The sequence below is a fragment of the Pleurodeles waltl genome, chromosome 2_1, assembly GCF_031143425.1.
Source record: "Pleurodeles waltl isolate 20211129_DDA chromosome 2_1, aPleWal1.hap1.20221129, whole genome shotgun sequence".
NCBI classification, from domain to species: domain Eukaryota; kingdom Metazoa; phylum Chordata; class Amphibia; order Caudata; family Salamandridae; genus Pleurodeles; species Pleurodeles waltl.
In genome coordinates, this window is record NC_090438.1 from 839,749,545 (window position 1) to 839,773,750 (window position 24,206).

Consider the following 24,206-nt stretch of genomic DNA (forward strand, 5'->3'; position numbering starts at 1 on the left):
AGTTTTAGTGGGAAATATTACATCTTTCAGCACTTGAGCTTCGGTTTCAGATTGCTGGTTTTCAGGAGTCTTTAGTTTCAGGGACACAGCAGGTGACGTTGGTGTGGCTGATTTTACATCAAGATCAGATACCGGTAGCTCAGAGACCTGTTCTTTACTAATTGTGGAGCTGGAAACAGGATACACATTGGCAGGGATCAGCAGGTCAGGATCAGTGGTTGAGGCTGCAACTGTGTCCAGTTCTAGGAGAAGGCTCTCATTTCTTATAACAGGCTGTTTAGTTTCAGATTGCTGGCTTTCTTCCTTTTCTGAAATCTCCACGGTTTGCTTTGACACAGAAGATATTTTTAAACTTTCTGGGAAGTCCATTACATTCTTAGTAATTGCGGGTATTTCTTCACTGTCAGAAAAATCCATTAGTTCACTTGAAACAGGAACTGTCTCTTCATTATCTGAAAATTCTATGATATTGTTTGAAAGGTCAGGAGTATCCCCACAATCTGAAAATTCTGGTGTGTGCGCCATTTGAACATCACTATCTGCAGGTTTGTTCACTGCAAGGCAGGAACCACTGTCATCACTAGATTCAGATTCTTCAACACTGTTGCACACCTTGCCATTAATCTCCAGTAAAGTCATATCTTGGTTTCTTAAGGTGCAGCTATTGGAGTCTGCATCAGAACTCTCTTCTTCCTTTGGCTTTATTTGTTCTGATAGAGGGGATGAGACACTTCCTTCTGAAGACTCTGATTCATCCTTTGAATCAAGAGGTGTCAAATCTCTCAGAGATGTCAGAGATTCAGTCAACTGTACAGGAATTTTCACTGGAGAACTACAGGCTGAGAGAGAGTCTGAGGAAGAGGCTGATATATTTATAACTGGAGCTGTCTTTTGACTGTCATAAATAGAAGGGACAATCTGCTCAATAGAAGTCTTTGGAGAGGCACACAAAGTAGCATACTGTTCTTTAAGCCAAAGCTGGTGATCATTTTCTTTTTTCAGGTTTTCAAATTGCCTTGCAGTAGTTTCCATCAGCTGCTCTGTTACTTCTTCTACCTTACAGATAAACAGAATGTCTGGTTCTGGCAACAGTGAAATATGCATTGATGAAAAGAGCCCACGTGCACGATTTCTTGTGTATGTTACAACATATTCATCATAGAAGTCCAATATCTGCCTTTTAATCTGCCAAAACTGCTCTTTTAGTGTGTGTATGTCCATATTGTTATCAAACCCACTCAGAATAGAAAAGGGTTTAGCAGAGCTTTTAGGGATTGAGACTGGTGTATTATCATCCAGTTTGGGAAGAGCACCAGCCTTTTGAGTGGAACTAAGGAATCCCACAGTCTTTACTGATCCATTTGATACAGGTTCTATCCTGCTCACTTGAAAGCACTGAGGGACTGGTAGATCTTTACATGAGTCAGCACAACACTTAGGAATTGAGACTGATGCACTGTCATCCAATTTGAGAGGAGCACAAGCCATTTGAGTTGAACTAAGGAATCCCACAGTTTTTACTGATCCCTTAGATAGAGGGTCTAGCCTGCTGACTTGAAAACTCTGAGGGACTGATAGGTCTTTATAAGAGTCAGCACTGCACTTTGAATTCTGAGAAACTGGCCTAGATGGGCTGAAGCCCTCAACAGAAAACAAGGGAATCCCTAGTGTGGCTTCTTGAACAGTGTCAGGGTTCTTTGTTTTGGCAGAGTGCTGGAAGTGAACTTGGGATGCGCTAGCATGAGGTAAGGAATTAACCAGTGTTTCTTGAGAGTAAATGTCTTGTGCAGAAGTAGCAAAAGCACTTTCACTGTTAGGAACATTCTCCCCTGTCTGAGGTAATAGAACCTCCAAAAACTCATTATTGCTTTGTAATTCTTCTACAGACAGGGATTGGGGGTCATAATCACAGATATTATAATAGTTGAACATTGATGGATCAGCAAGCCACGCAATGTAGAACTGCATTTGCAATCTTTGATTTTCTTTAACAAGTCTATCCTTTAAACTAAGGCCTTTTTTAGAGGTCTTCAGAGAATGTCTAGGTTTAGAAAGGGGTGTTGTAACATGACAGGAAAGCATTTTAGGTTTGTGTGTGCCTTTACTGCCTGGGGAGCTTGACATTTTTGGGTCGTGCATTCTGTCACGATTTCGGACGGGTCTGATCAGGACTCTGGTTGGGACACCCCTTGAGGTCACCGAATATCCTTAAGAGGTAGTGTACTGGGGCAGAAGAGCAGCTAAAGGCATACACGGAAAGGACAGCTATGGACAGACACAGGAAACAGGAAAGTAAAAGCAGAGCAACCCTTGTGTGAACAAATAGGAAACAGATTACTAGTGGACAAACACGCTGGGGTTGTACACAGAGTAAGGCGCAGAACCTCCCACAGTGACAGGGAATCTCAATGCCTCTGTGCAGTTTGCTCTTACAGATAGTCACCCTGCCAGCCCCATAGAAAGGAGGCAGCAGAAGTGATTCTGTCTCTGGACCCTAGAGCACAAACAAGGATAGTACTTACATACACAGGACACGCTCTTGTGGGTCCAGCTGGAAACACAGTGGCGATTCCTGAGAAAACAGCAATAGCACACTGTCACTGTTAGGCACGAAATACAACGTATAACACTGGACAAGGATGGGGGCTGGAATTGCCTCCTGGAAACCAGGAGCCAACCCCAGTACACAGGAGGACACGTATGTACTGGTGAAGACTGATAGAACACTTACCAGACACAAAGAACCAAGAAGAAACAGAAACAGAAGGGAACAAACAAAGAGGCAGAGGCAAGAACTAGGAACAGGCTCAGGCTGAAGCAAAGGCGGGACTAGGACTTGAAAACAGGGCGCAAACTTCTGGCTGGGACAAACAGAGACAGGACTGGGAAACTGAGAGCAGGCTCTGGCTGGAACAGGCAAGGACAGGGCTGGAATACAGGGAGTAGGAAATTAGGAGTAAACAGGACTGGGAAACAGAGAGAAGGTTCAGGCTGAAACAAGGCAGGAGCAGGGCAGAGAAACAGGGAGCAGGCTCTGGAAGAAACTAACAGGTACAAGGCTAAGAGATAGGGAGCAGACTCTGGCTGGAACAATCAGGAGCAGGGCAGAGAAACAGGAAACAGGATCAAGCTGGAACAGAACAGGAACAGGAACAAAACTGGAACACCATCCGACAAAGGGTCTGTAACACAAAGGAATCGAAGTCTGATGCACGACGGGGAGCTTGAGGAAATGGCTGCTTATAAGCAGTTCCAAGCTGGGCTGCACAGGAGAGGTTTCAGGTGTGTGTGGTTTCAGATACTTGCAAGTCCTGGAGGAGAGGATCCAGTGAAAAGGAGCAACTGGACTTCTCCCATAGAAGACAATGGGAAACAGAATCCGGGTTTTCCTGACTACCAAGCTGTGCATTATGGGATTTGCAGTCCCAAGAAGCAAATATAGTACTATACAAGTGTACCATGGTGAAAAGTGAAACAAACAGGAGTGAGCAAGGGACTCTAGATAGGTGTTCAAGGTGATTCCCAGGCTTCTGACAGTCCCCTTACAGCGCCCCCTGGAAATGGGACCACAGAGTTGTAACAAACACAACCTCACCGCCCCAAAATGCACACCCGTACCCCTGCACATTACATACCCCACCACCTACAACACATCCACCATGTCACGACAGAAACACCCACGATTCACAGACGAGGAGTTGAGGGTCATGGTAGATGAAATCGTCAGAGTGGAGCCACAACTGTTTGGAACACAGGTCCGGCATACATCCATAGCCAGGAAAACTGAGTTATGGCAGAGGGTCGTCGACAGGGTGAGCTCAGTGGGAAACCATCCACGCACAAGGGAAGACCTCAGGAAGTGGTGGAACGACCTATGGGGGAAGGTCCGGTCCATGGCAGCAAGACACCAGATAGTCATCAACAAGACTGGCGGTGGACCCTCAACTCCTCCCCCAGAGTTAACAACGTGGGAGGAGAAGGTCTTGGCCATCCTGCACCCAGGGGGCCTGACTGGAATACCAGGAGGACTGGACTCTGTGAAGTCAACAACACTCTCCGGGCACCATGTACTCCTGCACAGCATGTACCCCCACCACCCTTACACCCTCTTGCAGCACCCTTACATGTACCAATCCACCCTGAACTCAATACACTCCCTTGCATGCCACACCTCCCCACTACTACTAATCCCTCAGAGGCCCACCAAGTGCATGGATATCCCTCACCTTAGCAGGTACTACAACTACCACTAGGTAACATTCCCCACCCTTGTATAACTGCTACTTCCACTCCACATTTGGACACAAGCATGAATAACCATGCCACCCCCTTCACATACAGGATACATGGACTGTTCACTAGTACATGGCAATGGCAGCATTGATGACCACAACCTTCCATACAACAAGCTCACAACAGCACAATCCATCAGCCCTTAAACATTGCCAGTGGTCAAGCAGCTTTCATTGCCTTCACTGGAAGGCAAGTCAAGGCTATGATTGCAAACAACCATGTGAACAACAAGTACATTTCATCAATGTAACACACCTCCTCTCCATCCACAGGTATCCCTACTACTGCCACCCAGCAGAGGCTGGCAGAGACAGGCAGTCACCCCCTGGAAGGAGGCACAATTGAGAACTACAACTCTGGATGTCTGGAAGGGGACTCCTCACCTGGACCATCTGGGATGACTGGTCAGTCCACCACCACCAGCCTCACCCTGCCCACATCTGAGTTCCCCACCTCTGTGGCTACTACAGCACAGCACAGGAAACTCCTCCTGCTCAAACTTGTCTCCCAAGGACAGATCAGTCTATAGTGTGCCCCACAGTACAGGGACCTGAGTCGACCCCTAACATCCAAGATGATGAAGGTCCTGGTGTCAGTGGAAGTGGGCACACTTTGCCAGGGTCACAGGCACAGGGGGCAAAGGTGCAGTGAGAGGGCAATTGTGGGACAAGGGATGAGGTACCAAAGGGACACGACTGGCCAGGAGGCCATCTCCAGAGTCATGGGAGCATATCAGCAATCCCAGGACAGACTGGGTCAAATACTAATAATCTTGCAGGAGAACCAGAGACTGCAGGGGTAATACCACCGGGAGGCCATGCAGCAGTTGTAGACACACAATGCCACCATGGACTCCATTTGTAAGGTGCTCACTGAACTCACCAGCATCCTCCTCCCACCAGCAGGCCCCTACCAGTAGCCAAGCAACACCTGTGCCATCTACAGCTGCCACAGCCACTGCAGTGGAGGCACAGAAAGAGCACCCACAGGCTATGAGCACCTCTGCCCCTGCAGCTGTGGATCCTCCACGCAAACTAGGTCGTCCATCCAGGCATCCTGCAGGGCCTGAGGCCAAGGCCAAAAACACCACCAGGAAGTGATCTCTCTTCTAAACATTCTTCCTTGTGTGCCACTGAGTCACACAGTTGACTGCCGACTGCCAAAACTCCATTCCCCCTTGTCCTTTGGAGACTGGACCTGTGAAAACAACAGTTGGGCCATCTATTCTGATGCTTCCAATCCCATTGACCCCACCCCTCAGCAAATGCACTTTGAATCACAATAAACACCTTTCAGCATAGTAATGGCTTACGTGTCATCATTGTCACCAGCACCATTTAATGTGGAAGATATAAATTGTAATGCACATGTGTGTGTCAATAAGTCTGACAGATATGGCAGGAATGCCCAGCAGGTTGGTCATGACATCCTTCCTGTACTGTAATCCTATGCCAAAAGTGTCAACAGTCGTGTCAGAAAGCGGAGTGGGACCGCACATTCTGACCTGAAGATAGAACAAGATAGGGTAAAGCTTCAATTATGTCTCCCATGCTGCACATCCAATACACATACAACACAATGTAATCCTCAGGAATCATGTTGCAGTGGGGAGGTCACCACATTTCAGTAAGGTAGGTCTGCAGGCCACACAGATGCAGAGTAAAAAAACATTCCTCATGGCTAACATCACCAACAGAAAACCTACCTTGCAATTTCTAAAACAGGTAGTTACCATACATCAGGTTTGGGAACAGTGTGGATAGGTAGCTGGACTGTCATGTGATAGGTTTAGGGCAGACCATACACATCCAATCTGCAGTCTTGAAACCATACAATATGGGGAACCTTATGCTGAAGTCATGCCGTGCCCACAGCAAGTATCACATGCCTTTGGAAGTATAGCAGTTACACCTCCCCTGATGGTAACCCAGCATCCCATCAAATGCAGTACACGGATGGATGTAGTACACTCACATCATCTGATGCAAAACACAAGGATGGACAATGTCACTAGGCAGACAGGGTTAGAAGATCCATAAACTTCAGACCACACATACCTGCCATTCATCGGAAGAATTGCAGAATCAACTCAGTCCTAGAGTCTGCTGCATCCTCATCTGCTTCCTCGTCACTTCTTGAGTCATCAGCCTGAGCCACTGGTCCAGCTGCCACCTCCTCCTCATCCAACAGTGGAATGTGTCTTCTCAGGGCAAGATTGTGTAGCATGCAACATGCTACAGTGATTTGGCACACTTTCTGTGGTCTGTACTGTAGGGCACCGCCAGACACATGTAGGCATCTGAATCCCTCTTTCAGTAGCCCAAATGTCCTCTCGATTACTCGCCTCGTTTGGCTGTGAGCCTCATTGTAACTGTCCTCCCCATCAGTTATAGGATGCCTCACTGGTGTCAGGAGCCAGGGCAGGTTGGGGTAGCCAGAGTCACCTGTGTGCACAAAGGTACGGATCATTAGGGAGCCAAGAGAGGCACAGAGCTGACTGTGAAGTGAAGTAGCATAGACATTACACATAGACAATGGTACACTTACCAATGAGCTAGGCCCTCTCTCTCTGTAGTTGCGACATCATTTGTGGGACACTGCTGTTCCTCAAGACATAAGAATCATGCACAGATCCAGGAAACTTTGCTGTTACATGGGAAATGTATTGGTCGGCAAAACACACCACCTGCACATTGATCAAATAGTGATTCTTCCCCTTCCTGTAGACTTGCTCATTGGCCCTGGGAGGAACTAAAGCGATCAATGACCCTTATGACATGTGGAACGCGTGCTATGTCATAAAAGGCAGACTTCACAGTGTACAGATCAGTACTTTATTGGAACCTCATGTAGCTGTTCAAGTGTTTGAGAATGGCATCCAGTACATCCTGTAACACAAAACTGAACATCAGCTGTGACATTCCTGCAGCCAGTCCCACTGTCACCTGAAACGATCCTGAGGTGAGACAATGCAGGATAGAGAACACCTGTACTGTTGGTTGGATGGCATATGGATTACGTATGGCTGGCAGGAGATCCGGCTCCAACTGGGCACACAGATACCTGATGGTCTGACGGTAAGTCTGTTTTATGTGCTTTCTTTCATTGTAGCTAGGTCGACTAGGGGCCGGTAGACGGGTGCATTTCTCAATCTCCCTATTGTACGGTATCTAGGCATCGGACAGAACACATTTCAGGACATCTATTATACTGTTGTTGCTAAAGTACACCATAGAAGTGGTGACCAGGGCAAGTCATGTAAGGTATTTGAAACCTGACACAGGGAAACAGTTCTACACAAACTACACAACTGCAACATGCTGCCTGTCAATTCCATTGATCTACTTGTCACAAGGGGTCTGTACAGAGATGGATGTCAGACATAGTAAACTCGTCCCTAAGTCGAATACAGTTACCAAACGTCCACACATTGACAATATTATACTTCAGACATATTGGCAGGTGACACTCACTTCACTACTTTCTTCACATGAGTTGCCATTGTGAATCAAGCAACTAGTGTTTAACTTCAAGCTATGATGCACCAGGATGACATATAAATCTTTAGAATATGTGAAATGGCAGCCACCTGTCCTGAATGTAGAGGAAAGATGGAAGTGACCTAATTCTTCCGGTGTTAGTCGTTATGTCACTAGGCAGTCGGAACCGCCATGCAACTCCTCATTGGTTAACATTGATGTCTGTGGGAAACTGGGGCAAATGATGATCACTGCCGGCGGTGGCAGTAAGTGCCATTTTCTATTACCCAGCTCACTGACCCTTGAGCAAGCAAGACTTCCACTGCGTGAGCTGCTGTGTTCTGTATCTGGAAGCCACAATGGAACGTCCTGCAGGAGATAGGGCCCCTGCCTTCACCCCTGAGGAACTGGAGAAACTAGTGGGAGGGGTCCTATCCCTTAATGGACAATTGTATGGGGGTTGAGATAAACAGGTCAGTACAATGTTGTATACTTATCAGCTAGGGTATTGTTTGACGGCGAACGTGTGTGAATATAGACATGACATGAGTGACTGCTGGGGTTGTGTTGTTTGAATGATAATGGCGTATTGTGGACTCTGTATGAGCATGTGCTGCGCATGCTGTGTGTAGGCCACTGCTGTAGGTGTATTGTAACTCTACATGAATCTCTACTTTTGTCTGTGTCTTCCGTGCAGGTCAGTGCCCATCAGAAGAAGGGTATATGGAGAGCCATCGCCAAGCACATGCGGACCCTGGGCATCCATAGCTGGCAGAGAACCCACTACAGAAAGCAGTGGGAGGACCTGAGATGCTGGACCCGGAAGATCGCCGAGGCCCAGCTGGGGACATCCTCCCAAGGAGGGAGGGGTGCCTGTCAGACCTATACCCCCCTAATGGTCTGCATATTGGTGGTGGCCTACCCGGAGTTAGATGGGAGCTTGAGGGCAGCACAGCAGCCACAAGGGGGTGAGTACTGACTGTTTCATATCAGTTGTATGTGCTTCTGTTGTGCCAGTTGGATTATGTAGTTCATAATGAGGTGTGTGTATATTGGATAAGATGATAGTCCTGGCTATTACTTATACTGTTTAGAAGTGGTGTGAGTCAGCTTTTCAATACCATGCTTACAGTAATATGTTGGTGCTATACCTCCATGTCCATTATCATTTAGACACACTCCTATGTTGAGTGATTTCCCAACCTTATTTCCATATCCCTTAGTCTGCTTTAGATAACCAATGTCAAGTAGTCAGGGCTGATATTGGGTAATAAGGCCTGAGAGCAGAGAACTTCTACTGTGCAATCATTGCATTTTCAATGGACTTCTGTACATCATGAGTCCTTCACCAACCTGCCCAATAATTTGTGTGCAATGAATCTATGCAGGACATATGAAAAATAATGTGTCACAAGTGTCAAATTGATAAGTATATGTAGGCAGTTGGTCGTTATTAGCATTGTAGTAGGACTGATGACAGATGGTAGCATATCCAAACTAGTCATTTATTTGGAATTAGAAGGTAACAGCTTGCATATTGGGTTTTTTCTTCATGACCAATGTTTGAGGACAATGTTTATAGCCATTCCTTGCCACACCAGAGGAGTAATAGATTACTCTTTGGTATGTGTACTAGATGGGTAGGTATTCCCTTTCCTCCCTTTCTTTCTCTCCCACCCTCTCTCCATGTCCTCTTCTATACTTGTGTGCATCAGCCTCATCAGCTGAAGGAGAAGGGGCACCGGCGAGTGGGGAAGCTGGAGCCCACAGGACCAAGGAGGCAGAGACCACCGATGCCGAAGGGACCAGTAGGACGGAGGGCAAGGGAGCACCACGGGGGGACCGGAACAGCAACATCATCTTTGGATTCCTCCTTCAATGGAAGCTCCCTGTCGGTGGCTGACCCATCTGAGACCCTCCCAGCACAATCCTTGTCTGCTAAACCCCTTACTAGCACCGCCCTCCCTGTAGCTTCCCACCCAATTGCCCGTGCCCACTCGCCCAGGATGGTGGGCGTCCCCTTCGCCGCAGGCACCTCTGCCCCCATCAAACCTGCTGCCCTCAGTGAGGAGACTATTGACCTCCTGAGGTCCATCTCTGTAGGGGAAGTCAACCATCGTGAATGCCATCCAGGGACTGGCATCCAAGATGCAACAAAGTAATGCCTACCTGAAAGACATTCACAGGGCCTTGGCTGGCCTGTAGAGATCGTTTCATGGCCTAGCCTCCTTTTTGATGGCAGCCAGTGTCCCTTCATCTTCCGTCGCCCCGCCAGCTACCTGTGCCCAATACACCACTCCTCTCCCCTCACCCATTCAGAGCACACATACAGACCAGCATTCACCCACTACAACAGGGAAGGTGTGCAAAACAAACAAAGGCACCACAGGACACACCACAAGGATGCATACAGTCAACACACACCTGCAGACACAACAACAGGCACTCCCTGCACTGTCTAACCCTCCCCCTTCTCCTTCACAGTCACATCATCACTCACACCTGCCATCACTACACCAACCCTCCCTGATCCTGCCACCATTCCTGTCATACCCACAGACACCACAAGAGCAGACCTGCAGATATCCACCCCACACACCACATCCACACTCACCACAACAACAATCACGACCACATGCAGCACATCCACCTTAATTGCAGCCACCACCCCAACATACACTCTCACTTCTTGCATTACATCTCCCTGCATCTCTTCCCCCTCCTCTCGAAAAACATAAACGCCCCCACTCACCCACCCAATATACACCCACCACACACAAGCACACATTGCACACACCTGCATCCACGTCCAACACACCTACACCTCCTACAACCACTCCCTCTACCTCCACTCCTAAACCTTTTACCTATGACCGCCCTGTGTACCTAAAAACATTTTCCTTGTTGTGCTGACCTGTTCCCTGCTCATGTCCCACTCTGTGATGCCCCTAAGCACCATGTCCCCCTGCCTCAGCCCAGACCTTCCACCTTCCAGTCCTTCCATGCTCCTCCCACTGCTAAGAAACAAACCCCTCCAAAGCCAAAGGTCCCTGCACCTACCCCAAAATCCAAACCCCCTCCTCCATAATCAAAATCAAAACCTAACCCCCCAAACCTAAACCCAAGGACCTCCCTTCCAAGCCCAAGCATCCACCACTGCCCCCAACCCCCACCCCTGAGGTGCCTGCTTGCCACATTGATGCCCCAGCCACGTGGAGGCCAATTTGCCGTCAGGAGTCAAGTTGGGGCATGTGACTTTGCCCAATATGCCACGAGCACATCAAACATTTGGACTGGCCAGCAGGCCTCATCTGTATATAGTTTTATCTGTTTTTAACATTTACATCTGCCCACATAACTGTGAATGTCAAGATTGAGAAATTGTCCTGGTTTCCTTCAACATGGTTGTGTTATAGATGTGTACTTTAATGTGTGTGTTGTATGTGTAGGGGATGTATCTATGTTGCTGCATGCTCTGGGTTGATGACTTATGCCATGTGCTTGTTGTGATGTGTTGCTATGGTTGTGTGTGGCATTCTGTGATAGTGGTAGTGATGCATCTGTGATGTCTTTTGAGTGTTGTTTGGACGTGGCATGTCACCTGAGGCCTTGTTTTGATGTCTGTACTATTTCTATGATTGTGTGTTGTTGCTACGTATTGCTGGCAGTAGTGGAGCTGTTCAAAGTGCCTTTCTGACTATGCGTTTTTATGTTGGTGATGTTGTCATCGGGTGATTGTGAGGTGTTGTCTATGGCTTTGTTTGACAGTGCCAGTGGTGTGTGTGTGTGGTGTGCTGTGTGAGTGGCACATGTCTATTGGCTGTGGTGTGTGTAGTTTGCGTATGCGTTTGTGTAGTTTGTGTGTGCGTGTGTGTTGATATGGGCATTTGCTTGCGTGTGTGTGTGGCCGTCGCTATCCGTACTGGGTATGTGTGTTGTGTGTGGGTGTGTAATACTGCCCTTCCCTCCTGTCAGGAAAACTATTGTCAACGTTGTTAAGTTCTTCCCTCAGCAAAAACGATTCCCCTTTTCCTTGTATCCACGTTTGTTGCAGCGACGTCCTCACTCCCGGTGGCTCTTGCGGAGGCTGTTCTTAGAACTAGCTTCTTCAGGTTTAACTGCCACTCCAGATGGTGGCCGCAAATCCTTGTGAGGTCAGCGCTCTAGTGTTTCTACCTTAGTCTTGTGCTGAAGCTTCCCTCAAGCTGTTTCTCTCTGGGAGCCCTGCACGTAAACTGTCATCCTGAGGAGAATGAGCAGTGTTCCATTTCATAGAGAATTCTTCCAGTTTTGAGTAATTAATTATTTTTCTTGTTACGGTGTGCACACCAGCTACTTTTTCCCTTTTGCAGAAGCTGAATTTTTTCCTTCTTCCAACAACTGGCTATCGGCTTTCTGAGGAGAATTTGTTTTGGCTTAACAGAACTTCAAGCAACTGCAGTAAGGAATCATTTTGTATGATTTCCAGACTTTCCAATATATATATGTACATATATATTCAAGAACTCTTTGCTTTGCAGACTTGTCAGTCTTAGAGACAAACCTCAGTGCTCATACTAATTCCTAGAGACTGGGTTTGAGAAAACTGAACTTAGAGAAGGAGTTTTCATTTCCTGTAAAATACATTAGTAGTTTGTATATTGTGAAGTTTTGAACTGTTCTCCAGAGAATCTTGGAAACTTCTGACTCCTGGAGAAAACAAGATATTAAGTCAACATTGTTCTCTTAGAGAGAGGCTAGTCTCTCAAAAGATCTAGGTTAGGAGAACGATAAAATTGGGTGAATGTGAATGGCTGAACAGTTGAATGCGCAGTAGGAATGTACTTATCTATTCTCTTATCACCTGACTGCAGGTCCTTCCTTTAAAGAAATCCCAATAAGAAGAAAGGTGCAGGTTTTCAGAAACACACACTGAATAGCCTATCTTCAAGTGGGAAACACAGGCTGGAACTGGATCTGGAGGAGGTGGTCTCTCTTTTTCTATTCCCATTCCCCTTTCCCCCTAGCAGATGCAGGGTTCAGATAATCAGTTAAAGTCTGAGCACACATCTGTTGGAGGGAATTGGGTAAAAGGCATCTGCTCCTGTGGAAGTTTGATTTAATGGGTAATCTTCTGACACCTCCAGTGTGTGCTAGGTGGGGGTACTTGCGGTTGTTGTCTTCGTTGTCGTCGCTAGTCCTGGTGGTGTATGGCGAGATACAGCAGTGGGAAGGCTTCCAGTTCGGGTTCCATGGCAGACGTGGATGCGTCTGTGCACCTGGAGGTGAGTGTCTCCTTTTATGCTACCAGTTTCCGTCAGGCTTTTCTGGTGGCCGCACCGCCCCGGAAATCCTGGTGGTCTGCTGACTCGTAATATGGTGGGCAATGTATTGGTCCCCGCATGCCTGGAGATGGCTACCGCCGTCTGTGGCGTTCCGCCTGCACTGATGGTAGTGGCGATGACTTGCCTGGGTTGCAGTTGGATCACCGCCGTGGTCGTAATATGGTGGTCTGCACCTCCGGCTTGGTGGCAGTGCGACTGCCATTGAAGATGTGACAATACGGTGACCACCAAACTCGTAATGAGGACCTGAGTGAGGCACAATAGAGACACCAGCAGACAACATGGTTTCCAGTTTCTTGTCGTAACACTGGAACAAGTATTGCTCACCTATTATACTCAGTATCAGATTTATGCTTCTTTCATCAAACCCACACTTAGTTTTACAGCAGGACAAGGTTTCATAAGCATTTTATGCCAAACTGCACCTTTTTGAAGAGGCAGGGCATCGCAACATGATGTCTATGCAAGGGAGTGCTAGAGTTCTTCCTCTGCATAGACACTTTCTCGGAGAAAAGAGACACAAAGCATCTGTGAAATAATTGTTACATTTGTCTTAAAAGGCACTCTGATTGGACATAAATTTCTCTGGTTGCCTCAGGGTAGACCTAAGTTATATGTTATAGCTTCACATAGCTGAGCTGTCTTTGTTTGCCCATAGGCCGAGTGCCAAGCACCCGAGCTTTCCCCTCAAGCCAGAGTGCTCCATAAGCAAAGGACAAGAGCTATAATCCATCATTTCTACTATATTTCTTCTACAATTTCCACCAGCCCTACATTTAGTGCCTGAGGGCAGCCACTAAACGTACTGAAGACCTGCACATGCTAGGTATGAATTGAGCTGTTACTTATAAAGTACAACGAATACCCATAGCATATTGGGACTGAACTGACAAAAAACAGAAATGATATGAAGGAAAACAAAAAAATAGATTAAATTAATTTTAAGTGCTTTTCGTATCTTGAATGCCCTCTACTTTGCATAGGCTAAGACGAGAGGCATTTTAAATGTAGGAAGCAACAAAAAAGAGGAACATAATGGAGGTTATGGTGGGTATAGGCAAGGAAAATGTACAATAACCCCCACTCAGGAAGAAAGTTACCTGTGCATTAGACCTTCAGTGTTTTAAATGAGAATACAACCTCTCACTTGAGAGATTTTCTCATTACAAAGAAGTTTGCCAATGTGTGCTTTAAAACTGGTATCTATTCTGCAGCACTCTGAAAAGGGTGCCACCTTGGCAGCTGCACTTACAACACACAAATGCCAGCCATCCAGGTAAGGATCTCAAAATAAGGTGGGAGGTCCTCTGCCTGGATGGCAGAGACTATGGGCTTGGCCCCTTGGCAGATCTGCTGATTGTCCACCAGGTGCTAAATGTGCCTCTGGGCGTGGTCTACAGGGTTATAGTAGGCAGGACATTTAATTTATCAGGTGAGTCTGATGGTCTTTGTGTAGCATCAGTATTTCCATGCATGATCTTATTAATTTATTTAGCTATCCTCTATGGTATCATTGTGCAAGAATAGAGAGGTCACATTACTCTTCCCACACACATATACACAACCACACAACTCTTCTTTGTTTATAATATGTAGTTGTATTGTCAGGGCGAAGATGGAGCTGGAGATTTATTGGAGTCTGTGAGGTTAAAGCAGGTAGGCTAGGTGGACTTGGTAACCCCAAACAGAGACTAATATATTATAAGCTATGTACCAGTATTGATATAATTTGGATAGAAACACAAATACCTATTTGGAGACTAATGCCACGATTCCAAGTAATGTATAATTAAGGTGATAATGTACATGGTAATTACTGATACCCTGGTGTGTGGGTATTTAATGGATAACAATGTAAAATGTTCCAGTTATAGTGAAGGACATACCCCATGATGCCCTAAGAATAAATGTCCTAAAGCAGTCTGTCAATCCACATATAATGGACATCAGTGAAGTAGCAGTTCCTCTTTCTTTGTCTGAGAGTGGCCGATCAGTAGACCATTTTCTGTGTTCAAAAGTCTTGTTTCTGGTTTGACCCTGACAATAAAAAAACATGAGTTATCAATTGATCAAACAAATTCTGTTATACCCTTTCAGGCAATACAAAATAACTATACAATAATACATCGATACTGTAATGCATAGCTGTCATGGGAACAAGAGTGCACACATTTAGATAAATCAATTGAATACTTAGACTTTTTGATGGATGTAACTCCTTTTCTGGATGGGAGCATTCTGACAGATATAGACAGGTGTGATAAACCTCGCCTCCATGTCCTTAATAGAAATTAAACATTCCTTCATGATAGCTAGGAAATTTTACATTTCGTGTCAGAAGCAAAAGCATCAGATTATGCTAGTTTGAAGTTTACTACCAATAATGGTACACACATCGCCGATTTAAAGTAATACTGTTGAAAAGTTGATCACTGCATGTAAAATATCTTTCAGGCGACAGCCGACAGAGGAAGCCTTTGGCGTCATGCCCCTCTGGTTTAGAGTGCCCTGATTGAGAGATGTCAATGCCTGTCTCTACCTTTAGTCTGAAACATCTGATAATGGTTGGATAGGATACCAGACCAAACAGTTTTCTTATGGATATAAGGAGCTGCATTATGTGATGTAAACTTTTTTGTCATTGTCTATGTTACTTTTGTGATCTCACCACACAAAGTATGTAGTTGTCTGGGAAAGCTGCTAGGATGACTACCGTGATGTTAGTTTTAGTTCTTGTTGAAACTGTACAATACACCCCTTCACAAGTAGGGGAACTGGCAGATAAACCTATTGCCCTATCATCAGAGACTCGTTTATAAGAAACCAAACACAATAGCATAACCAATTCAGTTGAAATTTCCTTCCTAGAAAGGTGCTGATTGTCTAGCCAGGATTCCAAAAGATTGAGGACAATGTTAATGTCCCACAACTGAGAGTAACTATTTTCAGGGGAACAATATAACCAGACACTTTCAAGTAACTCGCAAACCAAACAGTGTTTCACCACCAAAAGGACAGAACATCCTCATTATTGGTGTGATAGGGCAACCTGTCATAAGCCAACCCTGCTAAGAAATTCACAACATAGGCAGCGTCTGTTCCCACAGGATCCAAGCCATGTCCAAGACACCATATTCATTGTCTCCAAGTTGAGCAGTGACCATGATTTCCTCTACAGCTTGAAGGTTGTTGCAGAAGGCCTGGGGCTTCCCAATGTGTCCTGTAATCCTCCATGCTACAAGATGAAGGGAGCGCCAGTTGATTGGATCTGCCATGAAAATTCCTTTAGAATGTTCAGATGGAGAGGGAAAAAAATCTGAGAATCCCAAGACAGTTCCAAAAGAGCTGGAAGCCAAACTTGAGACTTTCAAAAGTATCACCAGTATTACATCTGATTTCTGTCTCCTCACCTCAGTTGACAATTTCCAGATCATTGACAATGGCGGGAAGGCATAGTTCTGACTTGGGGACCAGTCCTGGGTGCAAGCATCCTTCGCTTCCGCCAGGGGGGCTAGGGTCTCTAAAGAGTCTGCAGGAGGCTGAGCAGGGATCTTTTGGGAGTCATTGCTGGGCACTGTGAGGGCATTCAAGAGTTTAAGGGGCCTAATAGTTCTTGGGTCTTCCATGATCTGTGGTAGAATTCTCTGTGCAGAGGTAAGCACAATAATTTGATTTCCCAGAGGCTTTAGAGTAGAAGAGACTGCTTCCTTAAGTGAAGAATCAATTGCATACACCAAATTGCGATAAATAGGCAGAGAATATTTCTCCACTGATACCTCTTCCAAGTAACTGGAGTCTTATGACCTTGTCATGGTCGGGTCGCATTGTGGATTAACCTGGCAAAAGGCTCATGGAGTTCGTAACCAGTTTGAACCAAGGCATGCAAGCCCCCCTTCTCTTTAAATTTAGTGCAGAAAGACACCCAGACTACAGTCAAAACATAACTCACCCATGGATTAACAGGGCTAATGAGGCACCCAACTCATTCATAATTAGTAGTAACTGCTAAAATTAGTAAATGCACGTGTTGTAATTGGGAATTAACTAGCCGGAATGTGCCCATGCGTTTGAATCGCCTGCCTGACGGATACACTTTTTCTAGGATACAAAAGCACAGAGAGGAGTCATTGGGCAGAGCAAAGCGCAAAACTATGCTAAAGGTTTTGCCATCTAGAGATGGGATTGGTGCACCACACACTAATCACAAGTTATGCGCTGTGCACTGACAAAAGGCTGTGCTACACAGAAACCTGCATGCAAGTTGTACAAGTTACTTAATGGGACAAAGACCCATCTCCTCCACTCCACGACCCAACACCACAGCAGCATGTGGTTTGTATCGGATGAAATTGAAAAAATTAGTGGACACACTATGCTCCCAACCATAACAAGCTGAGGGGGTAGTGCTGCAGGAGGTTATCAATGCAATAAAACAAAAGTAAACATCAAGACTCACATAACACGTCACAGCAACAACATCACAACTGTTGCTTGGTGACAGAGTGCAGTGGAAACAAAAAAAATAATCTAAGCGCACCAACTTAATGTGTGGGGCAGAAAAGAATGTGCATCCCAGGTCTGTGGCTCTGTTCACATGTTCATCCGAAACGTCCATCAATCCGTGCCCTTGACCCAACCATTGAAGTGCCCTCAACAATAAAGGTTTCCTACAAGTATATATTTGGACCTCTGCTAAATCCTTTTTGATCTCCTAACCATTAGTATTGGAAATACCGGTCACAGGCTATATCAGCCCATGCACCAACTGGACTTTCAATAGAAAATTGCTCCTCAGTGCAGAGTATGTAGTGCGTAAGCACAATTGTATAGGGGGATTTTTAGCCATTAATAGGAGCACAGTCACAGACTGGGTGGTTTGGGATACTTTGAAAGCGGCTATTAGGCGGTAAACATTGAGCTATTCTCTCTCCCAGCAAAAGCAGAAACATAGGGAGATCCAGGGTCTGTATGCTGCCTTGTTGCTGGTGGAGGAACAGCAGATATAAGCTGGGAAACTTGATACCATGGAGATTCAGCAGCACATTGCAGTCTTTAGAGTGAGAAATTGGGGGCATTTCAGAAAGGAGAACTGCTACATTTTAGCCATAAAACAGAATGTTATGAGTTTGAGGAAAATGTGGGACACTTATTGTCATTATCTATGAGGCAGAGGGAGGTTGAAATGGGGATAGAGGCAATACAGGACTCTCAAGGGCACAAACTAGGATCTCCAGCTGAAATAGTTGTGGTCGTCAGAGACTTTTATCAAGACCTGTGTTCGGATGAAGCCACCACCTCCCACTTGGGGTACGCACACCCGTTGAAGATCGATAAAAATCAGCTTACCCTGGATAATCAGGACTCTCTGGATCTGGAGGCATTAATATCAGCTGATGAAGTCGAAGAAGCGATCAGCTCATGAGCAGTGGGTAAAGCTATGGGGCCAGAGAACCTGCCTCAGGCACTTTATATAACCTTCTTTCAGGAAACCAAGTAAGATCTGCTCTCAGCCTTTCAAAGAGCTCAGGAAGGGGCTATCCTCCCTCTTGGTAGGAAACTAGCATTGTGGTATTCAGGCAGAAAGGGAAAAGCCCTTTTAAACCCAGGGTCAAACAGACCAATCTCCTTAATCAACAGCGATGCCAGAATATATGCTGAAGTATTGGCCATTGCCTCGGCAGGGTTATTGCTGTAGTGCTGAAAAAGTATTTGATTGGGTATTATGGGGACAGTCCTTGAGTAGCAGGGTTTTAGATCTAGCTTCATTCAGACTATTAAGGCGCTATGTCAATTCCCTTGTGCAAGACTTTGAATTATGGGAAGTGAGTCTGAAATAAATCCTGATAACAAGAATTACGAGCCAAGGCTCTTCATGTTCTTCATTACTATTTGCTCTCTACATTGACCCCCTTATTTGTCTCTTAGAATGGAACCCTTGGATTACCCCAATGGAGGTGAATTGGTTAAAAAACAAGGTCCTGGCCTACGTGAATGATATAGCGGGTGGCTACTATAAACCTTTCCATTACCTTAGAGGAGATAGAGAAAGAAGCAGAGTCTTCTGAGGCATACTCCAGTTATAAGCTCAATGTTGCAAAAATACAGATTATGGGCCTGATTACAATTTTGGAGGAGGTGTTAATCCGTCCCAAATGTGACGGATATACCACCAGACATATTACGAGTTCCATAGGATATAATGGACTCGTAATACGGCTGGTGGTAAATCCGTCACTTTACCGTCACTTTTGGGACGGATTAACACCTCCTCCAAAGTTGTAATCAGGCCCTATATGTACAAAAGGAACTTGCTTCAAGGATTCTCAAAGAATGAGGAAGCTGTGTATTTGGGGGTGCAGATCTCATCAGATATAGATCACCTGGTTAGTCCGAATTTAGCTCCCCTCCTAGGCCAGATAGGACAGGAACTTAGATGAATCAAATATTTACACCTCTCATTGGTAGGGAGGTGCAACATATTGAAAATGATAATCTTACCCAACCTGCTATATTCTTTCAGCGCTATCCCCCGGGAGTTTAGCAAGTTTTGGCTAGCTAAATTCGAACGTGTATGCTATAGTTTCATCAGGGATTTTAAAAAGTCCAGAAGAGCCTCTAAATTCATGATATTGCCTAAGGACCATGGTTGGTGGGCTGCCCCAAATTTTACACTGTATTATTTGTCTTGTGTGCTTCAACATATGGCTATGTCGATTACAGGCAGCATGGGGAATTTACGCCTGGTGAAATCTCCATGAACCTACGAGCTAATACTGGGCATGGATGACGTGGGCTGGCTTCTGAAAACTATGGAGCCAAGCTATTACAGGAAACCAAAATTGTTAAGGTTTTACATGGGGCGTGCAAGGTCTGGTGACAGGTCAACTCCGTAAATGTAATTATTATACACCTCTGTGGGGGTCTCCTGCCTTACCTGAACTTTTTCATGATGTAGTAGGAAGACGGTGGGCATGGAATGGGGTTACAGTGCTGGGGCATTTTTTGGAGGAGAGGCAAATGCTCTCTTTTAGTGATCTTCAAAAACATGGCCTGACCAGCACAGACTATTAAAAGTTTCTCCATAGTCATGACTTTCTTAATAAATTGGATGAGAGCCAATTCTCACCTAGCTGGGTCCCTTTAGTCGAAGCTTTAGATAAAAGAGACAGAATTTTGACAATCTCTTCTTTGTTATTGCAAGGACTGTTGGATGATGTGGAGTCTCAAAATGCCAAATGGGAAAGGAGACTCTGGTGGTCATTCCAACCTCGGCGGTAAAAGGCGCTTACGGCCGTGCAGAAGACCGCCATAACACCGCCGCGGTCGCGGTACACCGCCACGGTCATTCTGACCCACAACAGGCAAACCGCCAAAATACAGACATCCACAAAAGTTCGCCACACCAAAGGGCAGTGAGAAACTGGCGATGACCAAACCTCCACCGTCACGCCAACAGAAACACGCCCATGCCATTACGACCCACGAATCCACGCGGCGGTCTTTCGAACGCGGTATTCCATTGGCGGTACACACCGCCGCGCTCAAAATACACACATACTTACAAAACACAGCCACATTGGACAAATCGAAATACACACACCTGATACACATACACACACCACTCCCACACACCCAATACAACATAAAACACACACCCACATCACCCACAAACCCCCACTCCTCGAGATTCGTGAACACGCACTGAGAAAAGAGAACCGAGCACCCAAACACGCAATTCACTGTCACCCTGCAATTTTACCACGCACTTCAAACAACACACCAATACACAGCACCACACTTAGCACCACACAATCCACCCCACACATCACCCACACCACCCCATGGCACCGCAAAGACACCCCAGGTTTACTGACGATGAACTCAGGGTCATGGTGGAGGAAATTGTACGGGTAGAGCCACAGCTCTTCGGGACACAGGTGCAGCACACCACCATTGCCAGGAAGATGGAGCTATGGAGCAGAATAGTAGACAGGGTCAACACTGTGGGACAGCACCCAAGAAATAGGGACGACATCAGGAAGCGGTGGAACGACCTACGGGAGAAGGTGCGTTCCATGGTATCCAGGCACAACATCCCGGTGCAGAAGACTGGCGGCGGACCCCCACCTCCTCCCCCAGAATTTACAACATGGGAGGAGCAGGTCTTGGCGATCCTGCATCCTGACGGCCTCGCAGGAGTAGGCGGAGGAATGGACTCTGGTAAGTCTAATCTTAACTACTTCATCCCCCCCACCCCACCAGCATGCCAACTCATGCCCCCACCCTCACCCCCATCACACCTACTCCTTGCAAATGTCTCACCATCACAACCCACCCATCCCAACACCAAGCCCTGCATGCGACCACAAAGCAGGGACGCCCATCACCTAAGCATGCCCACTGTACACCCCCCCCCCCAAACCACTGTCACAAAAGCCCCCACAAGGGAATGCCAGCACTGGGGTACACGGGCACTCACCCATTGCACGCTATGGCACACACAGAAGCAATAACCATACCTTTATACCCCTGCAGGACCCGAACGCCACGTCACCGCGCAGGAGGGTCCACAAATGTCCACTCCACCCCCAGAAGAGGCCCACAGTGATGACAGCAGCTCTGTCTCCCTGGATCTAGATGACCAGCCCGGCCCATCGGGGACCTCTGGACAGTCGGTTCCCCTCAGATAGCCACAGCCCACAGCAGACCTTCCCCCCACTGGGAACACCAGCACAGCAGCCACCCAGCGGGCCCATACCTCTGTCCCCAGGACACGTCAATCAGCGGTGTGTCCACCACTACAGGGAACCCAGGTTAACCCACCACCGCAACAACAACAGGGACCTGGGGGCAGTGGTAGTGGGCACACGGTCCAGGGGACAGAGGCCCAGGGAAACAGGGGAACTGGGAGGGCTGCTGTGCGACAGGGGGGGGACAGGCCCAGGGAACCCACACTCCACGAGGCCCTCTCCTCCATCATGTGAGCATACCACCACTCCCAGGAGACGATGGCCACGGTCCTGGCCAGGTTTCAGGAGATCCAGCTTCTGCAGGAGCAACAGTATTTGGGGTTCAGGGAGGAACTAAGAAACATCAGTTCCGCCATGGGCACCATCGTAGTGGCACTGAATCATGTAGTCACCACATTGCGGGACACTCTGGCACCACAAAGGGCCCCTGTCACTAGCATGGACCAAGAACTGCCTACCACCTCCGCCGGCGCTAGTGGACAGGAGGCCCCGACACAAGACCAACAGGCCACCAGAACCCCACCTCCTGCAGAAGGAGAACCACCCCGCAAGCGGGCCCTGAGATACAGGAAGAAGACAGAGTAAGATGCCAAGACCCCCGCCACGAAAGGATACCTCCCTGATTGTCATCCCACTGTCCCACATTGACACCCTGTCCAACATTAAACTGCCCCTGCTCCACTTTCCACAGGCATTTCGACATTGCACCTGTGATACTGATAGTCTGGACTCTGCCATGGACAATCCTCCACCATCACCACTCACCGATTTGCAACCACCCACCAATTTAGAGCACTGTAATAAACACACTTATTGCACAAAACAATCAGGAGTCTGGCTGTTATTTGGAACAAATGTATTAGATATGACCGTGCCAAAATGCTTATTTTCATTGTGATGCCAACATACCAATGTCACACAGCTGTAGTCCATGGGGAAACAAAGCAGATGTCACGCAGTGGGGCCCACAGCTCTGAAATCTGAAGGGAAAGTCACAACTCAGTTACCATACACTGGGGGAAAAGGACAGACAGTAGAGAGGTAGTAGGGGTTAAGCAAATGTTATATGCCGGGGGGCATTCTTACCTGTGTGTCATTGGAAATACTGCAGTATTACTGTGTTCCTGTTGTCTATGTCGTCCTCTTCGCCTTCCTCCTCTTCACTTTCCACAGGCTCCACAGCTGCTACAACACCACCATCTGGACCATCCTCCTGCAGAAAAGGCACCTGGCGTCGCAAAGCCAGGTTGTGAAGCATACAGCAGACCACGATGATCTGGCACACCTTCTTTGGTGAGTACATTAGGGATCTACCTGTCATATGGAGGCACCTAAACCTGGCCTTTAGGAGGCCGAAGGTCCGCTCTATCACCCTCCTAGTACGTCCATGGGCCTCATTGTACCATTCCCCTGCCTGGGGATTCCTCACTGGAGTCAGTAGCCATGACAGGTTGGGGTAACCAGAGTCACCAATTAGCCACACACGGTGCCTCTGGAGTTGATCCATCACGTAAGGGATGCTACTATTCCGCATGATGTACGCATCATGCACTGACCCAGGGAACTTGGCATTAACATGGGAGATGTACTGGTCAGCCAAACAGACCATCTGGACATTCATGGAATGATAACTCTTCCTGTTCAGGTACACCTGTTCACTCCTGCTGGGGGGGACCAAAGCAACATGGGTCCCATCAATGGCACCAATGATGTTGGGAATATGTCCAAGGGCATAGAAATCACCTTTCACTGTAGCCAAATCCCCCACCTCAGGGAAGACGATGTAGCTCGGCATGTGTTTGAGCAGGGCAGACAACACTCTGGACAACACCTTGGAAAACATGGGCTGGGACATCCCTGATGCAATGGCCACAGTTGTTTGAAATGACCCACTTGCTAAGAAATGAAGTACTGACAGAACCTGCACTAGAGGGGGGATCCCTGTGGGTTGGCAGATAGGTGACATCAGGTCTGGCTCCAGCTGGGCACACAGTTCCTGTATAGTGGCTCGGTCAAGCCTGTATGTCAGTATGACATGTCTTTCCTCCATTGTCGACAGGTCCACCAGCGGTCTGTACACGGGAAGATTCCTCCATCTCCTTGCATGTCCCAGTGGACGGTGCCTATGAAGGACAACAGCGAGCACAGAGTCAATCAAACCACAGGTATGTTCCCACAGCTTGCACATAACACGAATCCCTATGCATTGTATGGCTTGTATGAGTGTCGATGCAAGGCCTAGGTATGTGTGTCGCAGTACAAATTCTGCCATGTGGGCCCTTGAAATGGCGGCTGCCTGACCTGTGAAGTGCGACAATGGGATGTGAGGTCAATGCGCTGGCGTGGGACACCGTGGCGGT